Source organism: Parus major, chromosome 2 (assembly GCF_001522545.3).
Source record: "Parus major isolate Abel chromosome 2, Parus_major1.1, whole genome shotgun sequence".
In the NCBI taxonomy this organism is placed as follows: Eukaryota; Metazoa; Chordata; class Aves; order Passeriformes; family Paridae; genus Parus; species Parus major.
Window position 1 is genome coordinate 24,680,165 of NC_031769.1, and position 6,842 is coordinate 24,687,006.

General features: G+C 39.9%; 1 long non-coding RNA gene across 2 annotated transcripts; it reads right to left on the minus strand.

Moving 5' to 3' along the window:
- Window positions 1–224: 224 nt before the first annotated feature.
- Window positions 225–5,820, minus strand: LOC117243860. 2 transcript variants are annotated; one of them, XR_004495781.1, is made up of 3 exons: window positions 5,509–5,820; window positions 2,132–2,225; window positions 225–247 (listed from the first exon to the last, which is right to left on the minus strand). It is a non-coding gene; the product is annotated as an uncharacterized LOC117243860 (long non-coding RNA). The 2 variants fall into 2 exon arrangements; XR_004495780.1 differs by having other exon boundaries at window positions 5,504–5,819.
- Window positions 5,821–6,842: the final 1,022 nt, after the last annotated feature.

A 6,842-nucleotide genomic window follows, 5' to 3' on the forward strand; every position in this document is an offset into this window, starting at 1 on the left:
TCAGAACCAAAATACAAGGTACCAGGTGAGTAGAGGCTGAATGTATGACTAGGCTAAGATTAAAAACTTTATTTTTTATACAAAACAATAATAAATCCAAGCAGATAATGAACTAAGTGTGTCTTCTCACTTTCCATCTTTTCTTCTTTTCTCAATAAAGTCTATCCACAGTTCAGTGTTAAACCACTCCATTTTCTGCAAAAACTATGATGTTTCCATCTTGTATCCATGTTTTTCTAATTCAGCTCTGTATAGAAGAGACAGATGTATTGAAACATATACAATAGTGTTAGATGTTTGATTTTTTTTTTTAAATATACTAAACAATATACAATCATTTTAAACAACAATATCATACTGCTTTTTGAGTAATACCAACAACCATAACCTTACTTGCTCTAGTTCTTGAACTCCAGTTTTTTATCTTAGATCACTATAAGTGACTTCTCAGTAAAAAATTCAAATACGTTTTAATCACAGTTACTGCCCTCTGACCCACCATATGGCACAAAGCAGCATCTATGCACCTACAACATCTCCAAACTGATTAGAATAACCAGAATATTATCTTATACATTATATTCTCAAGAATCTTATGCAATATTCTCAAGATTTCCTTAACTCAAGCAAGTTCACTATTGTATTTGACTTAAATGCATGTACTTCCAAAACAATTGTAAGCTTTTTTTTTCCCCTGCTTTTAGAATAGTGCAGTCTGAAATTTTTATTTATGTCTTGGTGCAATACACCTTGTAGTGAACAATTCTGAGGGAAACAACTGCTCTGTTGTCACCAGTTGTGGCCAGGACAGCAAGTCAGGAACTACAATTGTTATCAATCCTGCCCTGCCATCACTTTGTTTCTCACCTGCCTCTGAAGACAACAGCCAGATTGCATCCTGTTTTATCCCCTAGTCTTAATATATGTCTATCTAGATGCAGAAGTACAGATCTCTAAAAATACTTTGGGTTAGTCTGCACATTTAGTAGTAGGACTTTCAAAGTGGAGGACTGCAGCATTTGCTTTCTAGAGATATAAGAAACATGCTACAACCAAGCAACACTGCAAACCACTATATGGTCAGCAATACTGCAGTCTGCAACTGAGGCCAGTTACAGAAAGTTTGATATAGACCAACTATGTCTATCAAGAATTACAGTACTTCTTGAAAGTCTGTTTCACTACATGATTTCCAATACTACCATTTAACTGCCTTTCAACCATGAAATAACCATGAAATAACTATACCAACGATTTTTTATGCAGAAGATACAAAACTAATTTCTTTCCCTGGAGTACAAGGGAGATCAACCCAGGAACTGTTTAAGCAGGCATATTACAGACATTTTGCTCTTCATGCAACATACTGAGGGATTAATTATAAAATCTGGCTTTGTTCTGAATGCTTGAAACAATTTAAGTTACAATTATGCGTCAGTAAAGGATTACTGAAACTGCAAGTGACAAAGAGGATTAAGCAACTGGTTTAGAGGTACACAAATTGCTATCACTTTTTTTAAAGCATGTAATTAACAACTACTTTGCTGTTGTTGCTCATAAACAGTATGTTGATCACACAGGAAAGAACTTTAACTTCCATACAGATGACTAATCTCCAGAAAATTTGCCCATTTGGACAAACAGCAGTGCTGTTTTAAAGCACAGACATAAAACTGTAAAATACTTTGCACACCACATAGCACAAAGGGATAATCTTGGATGCCTTGCCATTAATCTTGGCAGTACAATTCCAGACTTTCACACACACGTAGAAAAGTCATTAGAAGAGGATCCACTCATGTTAAATTGACAAAGTGTCAACTGTATCTCAGCTTTCTTTGATCTTTGCGTTGTTTGTGTAACAGAGCAAAATTCTGTCACCACAATGTCCTAAGGCATATTTCAGCATAATTATTAAAAGATAAAATGCTGATCAGTACTTCAGAGTCTTGTAATCCCTAGGTCTAAAAGGCTTTAAAGAGAAAAGCAAAAAGTAAAGCTTTCATTTACTTCTGTTTCAGATGTTTATTTTTTTAAAGTAAGCAGATTTCAAACTTTAAGCCATTTACTAATCAACTCCATTTTAAGTATTTTACCTGTCTTCTAGAACAGTAAGTTTAAATAAAATTACCTTAACTGATTGGAGAAATCATCTTCTACATTGTCATCATCCCAATTGTCTTCCCAGACATGTGCATCTTCATCTTCATCTAAACCAGTCCAATCTAAAGACAGAAAACCAGATCTAAATGCTGTGCTGTATGCTGTGCTGCTTTGGTACCACATCTTGCTGACCAATTAGCTCAGCCACAGGGAAAGACAGACTTCTGGTAAATTTACCAGAAAAGTCTGGATCACATTCAAGTGTTTATGAGACAAAAAGATCTAAAACACATCTCAGAGCTTCCGTAATTACAACAAAAATGAAACTTGTTGAAAAACATCATTACACACACATCATGGCTTGTGAGATTAAAACTTCCTAAGAGATATTTTGCATACTTATGGATAATCCGTAGCATCATCCTTCCAGATTTGTATTTAAACACCTTTTTCAGATTAAAAAAGTAAATATGTATCAGATGCTTTTGCCAAAACAGACATGTTCTCTGTTCCCTCAAACCACATGCAGACAGTCAATGGACAAATGACAAAAAATATCTGTGATGCAGAAGCAAAGGCAAATTGAGACAAGCATCTGCAAACATCACTTGATACCTCTAATCAGCTATTTCTGGGTTCCCAAGACAGCAGAAGCTGTCTTGCCTTTGTAGGGAAACACTTTATGTCTACATAACACATTTACTAACCTTATTTATATTTTTCCTATAATAAAGTAATCTGGCACATCACCCTTGACAAATTACTGATCACACACTTCATGATTCATTATTAAAAAAATAAAATAAAACAAAATAGTTTAGAAAAATAATGAAAATGAAAGGCTCAGAATCACTATGAAAACAGAAGTTGGCTTACTTGATTTTTTTTTCAGTTTCTTAGTTTATTCCTACTGACAATTTTTTAAATGTTAAAAAAAAAAAAGCCCCCTAATTTTGACACTTGGAACTTTTTATTTCTCAAAGTCTATTAGTGTATTTAAAGATATAACACTGTTCTTCCTCTTCCATTTTAGCAAGCCATCTGCTTGCTAAATGCACAGAAAGCTTTGCAGACTAAGGCCTAAAGTAACATAAAACACTAATGGAGTTATGGGGAAAGCAGGTGAGAAATTTAGTGGGGTAAAACATTAAAAACTAATTCATTGTGAACAGCTAACTTACTAAGAATGAAGCCTGGTCTTTGCATTTTCTCCTCCTTTTTCTAACACTGACAGGCAACAAAATTAATATTTGAGATTCACCAGGACAGGAAAATGCATTTGTCACTGATTAAAGACACACGTGTGGAAGGCATTACAATTAAATTTCCCTACTCAAATTATATCATGGGAAAAGACGAAGTAGCATAGAAATTGTGCTGTGAGAGCAAAAGAAAAGAACTGGGAAGAAAAGGTGAAGAAAAAACACTGTAAATAAAATGCATTATTTGGATTTAGTTGTATTGCTAGTTGCTCAAAGGGAAGAGCTTATCCTTTAGAACTACGTGCAATAAGCTTTGCCCTTGCCAGTTTATAGGCCATTGATTTTTCATCAAAACAAAATTTTGTCAATTTATATTCCATTGATTTTTTTATCAAATTTTATTGATTATCTGGATTTCAAAGAAAGAAAAAAACAAAGCTCAAACAACTTAAAATGAATACGAAAGTCTTTATCTACAAGCACACAAGTAGCTCAGACCGAACTACAAACTTGAAAAAAAATCTCCCAGTAACTCATATCCAGCACAACAAACAGCAGCTTCAGTCATAGAAGATCAGCAGGGCAGACTGCAAAATGTTGCTCTAAATCACACTGAGTAAAGAGGAGTCAGAAAGGCCCATGTAATCTTCCTTGCTGGGGTGGGGAGGAGGGTGAAAGTAAAGCCTAAATTACATTCTCATCTCTGTAGGACAAGATTCTGCAGCATCTGGATATTGAAACTATTACCCTCCAATTGTATAATAGTTATTATTCTGTGCTACATTATATGCCTGTGACTAAACAAAAGTGAAAAAGGTAGAGCATTATCTGGGATTGAAAGTATTAAGATCACTTGAGAGTCCACTGCCATTAAGTATTATTAATATACAACAAAACCACAACCTTGTCATGGCTGAGCTCCTTAAAAATATATTTTTATATGCTGAACCCTGATTGTTTAATTTTGCACTTCAGAAACAAAAAACAATTCTTAGGATTTTAGGGATTTTTTTAACCCCTGCTCTATCACTTTACACATTATATTTTTATATTCTGAAATGCACTGTACAAAAGATTCTTAAGTGACTCATTTACACCTATTTTCATCTACTGTAGTATACTTATGTTACAGTCTAAATTATCCTATAAAAATCTGGCACATCTGGTTTTGATACATAACTTGATTTCATAAATTAAGTAAATTTTTAGGTTGGAATAAACCCCAAAAGTCCATGTTTTCACCCCTCAACATAGATTTCCATGATCTAATTTCCTTTGGATAAAAACTGGGTAATAGAACACAAAGTCCTTCTATTGCCAGAAAGTGGTGTTTTAATTTGAAAGAACAACAATGGAGTGGGTTTGAGCTCAGCTATCACAGTTCTTTCCTAAATACTCGAGATAACAGATGAAGTGGCCTGAACACTCAACATCGCAAAACTATGACCTCACTTGAGGATTCATATGGACCCCTTTAGAGGTTCTTATTTTCTATAAGAAAGAACATTTAGAAGCCTAATGATGGTCAGTTTTTAGTAGGTCTCTCTGGTCCACCCAGAAAGCCTGCACAGTACTTTGCTTTAGCATTACTGCTAGAGTCAAGCAAAATTAATTTCACCTTCTGGAACAGCAAGTCAGAGCTCTGCCCAATCCAAGGTCTAGAAGCTTCAGAGACTTCCCCTACTGTGAATACTTAATTGACATTAAATAAGATAAACTCTTTTTTCCTGTTTAGGAAACACTTATGAAAAAGAAAGTACGATCTTATAAGTTTACTTTAGCTAATATCCTGTGTCATGAACTTTCTCTATAAATACATGCAAAAATATTAATATTAGCAGTACCAAAGAGTTCAGAACACCTAAGGCTTGTAAGGCCACAGAAAAACCACCTGTAATAAAGACGTTAGAGAAAAAAAGTCCTGACATTACATTCGTCATGATATATATGATTTCTCATGATTCACAACTTGAGACAATCCCAGAATTAAGGACATAAAAAGCAAATATGCCCTAATAGGGATGTTTCCAAGACTATCTCTGTTAAGGGACACAGCTGTTTTACTGAAGTTAACTTCCTTATTAAGTATATCTGTACCTACGAAAAGCAAACCAGCAGACACGTATCAGTGCTTCAATAGGTAAAGAGACCTGGAGTAACTACAGAGCGCAGTATTTCATTTTCACACATTTTTCCACCTTACGCTCAGTTTCCAGCCATCATCCCTCCTCTTCCTTCCGATTCTCATCTCCCGTGCCAAAAAGCAGTACATTTCTCCCGCACTTGTTCCCAGCCCTCTCGCACAATGACACAGCACTTCCAGCACGATGTGCCCAGCGCCGTGACACCGGCACAGAGCCGGCCACGGGCACCACGACCGCGCTCGATCGCGGCTCTGACGGCGCTGCCGCCCCTGCCCGGGCGGGGGCTGGGCAGGGACCCGCGAGGCACCGGGGAAGCTTCCGCGGGTCTCAGCCGGGCCCTGCGGAGCAGCACAGCGGTGTCGCGGGGAGTCGCGGGGCCCCGCGGGCAGGGCCAGCGCACAGGGCGCCCCAGTCCCGCCGCCGCTCCCGCCCGCCGCGTCCCGCCCGCCCCGGCCGGCCCAGGCCGCGGCGGTCCCGCCTGCAGGCCGCGGCCTGGCGTGCCCTGACGTCCCGTCCCGTGCCGCCCCCGCCCGGCACCTTCAGCCGGGAACTCCTCAAACTCGTCGTCCTCCTCCAGGAGTCCCAGGTCCACCGGCTGCTTCTTCTCCGACATGCTGGGCCCGCACCGCGTCCCACCGCCCTCGCGCCTGCTGGGATCCCGCGGCCACCGCCGCGCCTGCGCCGCTGCCGGGCCCGGCTCCGGCCCGCGCCTGCGCCCTGCCGTCCCGGCTGCTGCCGGCCCCGCCCGCCGCCGCCGGGCCCTCACCGAGCGGGCCGGGGTTCCGGTGGCCGCGGGACGTGCCGGCTCTGCCTGTGCTGCTGTTTGAGCAGCGGGATCGTTCCTGCACCGCCTGACCGATCTGCACAGACCGCTACCGAGCGCGGCTGTTCCCTATCGTTATCGCTGTGGTATGCAGGCAAAACCCATCGAGTACCAGCCTTCGGTCCCTAATCTCCAAGTCATGGTGTTAGAGGGTTTTTTTTCCCCCTTCTGGCTTTTAAATGTTTCAAAACGCCAGGGGAGGTTCAGGCATTAGGAGGAATTCATTCACAAAAAGAATGATTAGACGTTGGAATGAGTTACCTTTAAATATTCAAGCAGCTATGAAGGTGTTTAAAGAAAGCCTGGCTGTAGCACTCAGTGCCATGGTCTAGTTGACAAGGTGGTGTTCCGCCACAGGTTGGGCTACATAATCCCAGAGGTTTTATCCAACCGAATTGATTCTGTGATTCCATGAGAGCTTATAACTAATTTGCTGTCTTCTAAATTCCTTGTCCTTCACATCAGAGAAACAAGCAAGCAGCTCGAAAGACGTAGTTTGACTAAACTATTCACTAAGAGTTTAGACTGTTACATGAAAAGTAGAAATGCTACTGGTTTTTATTATTCCAA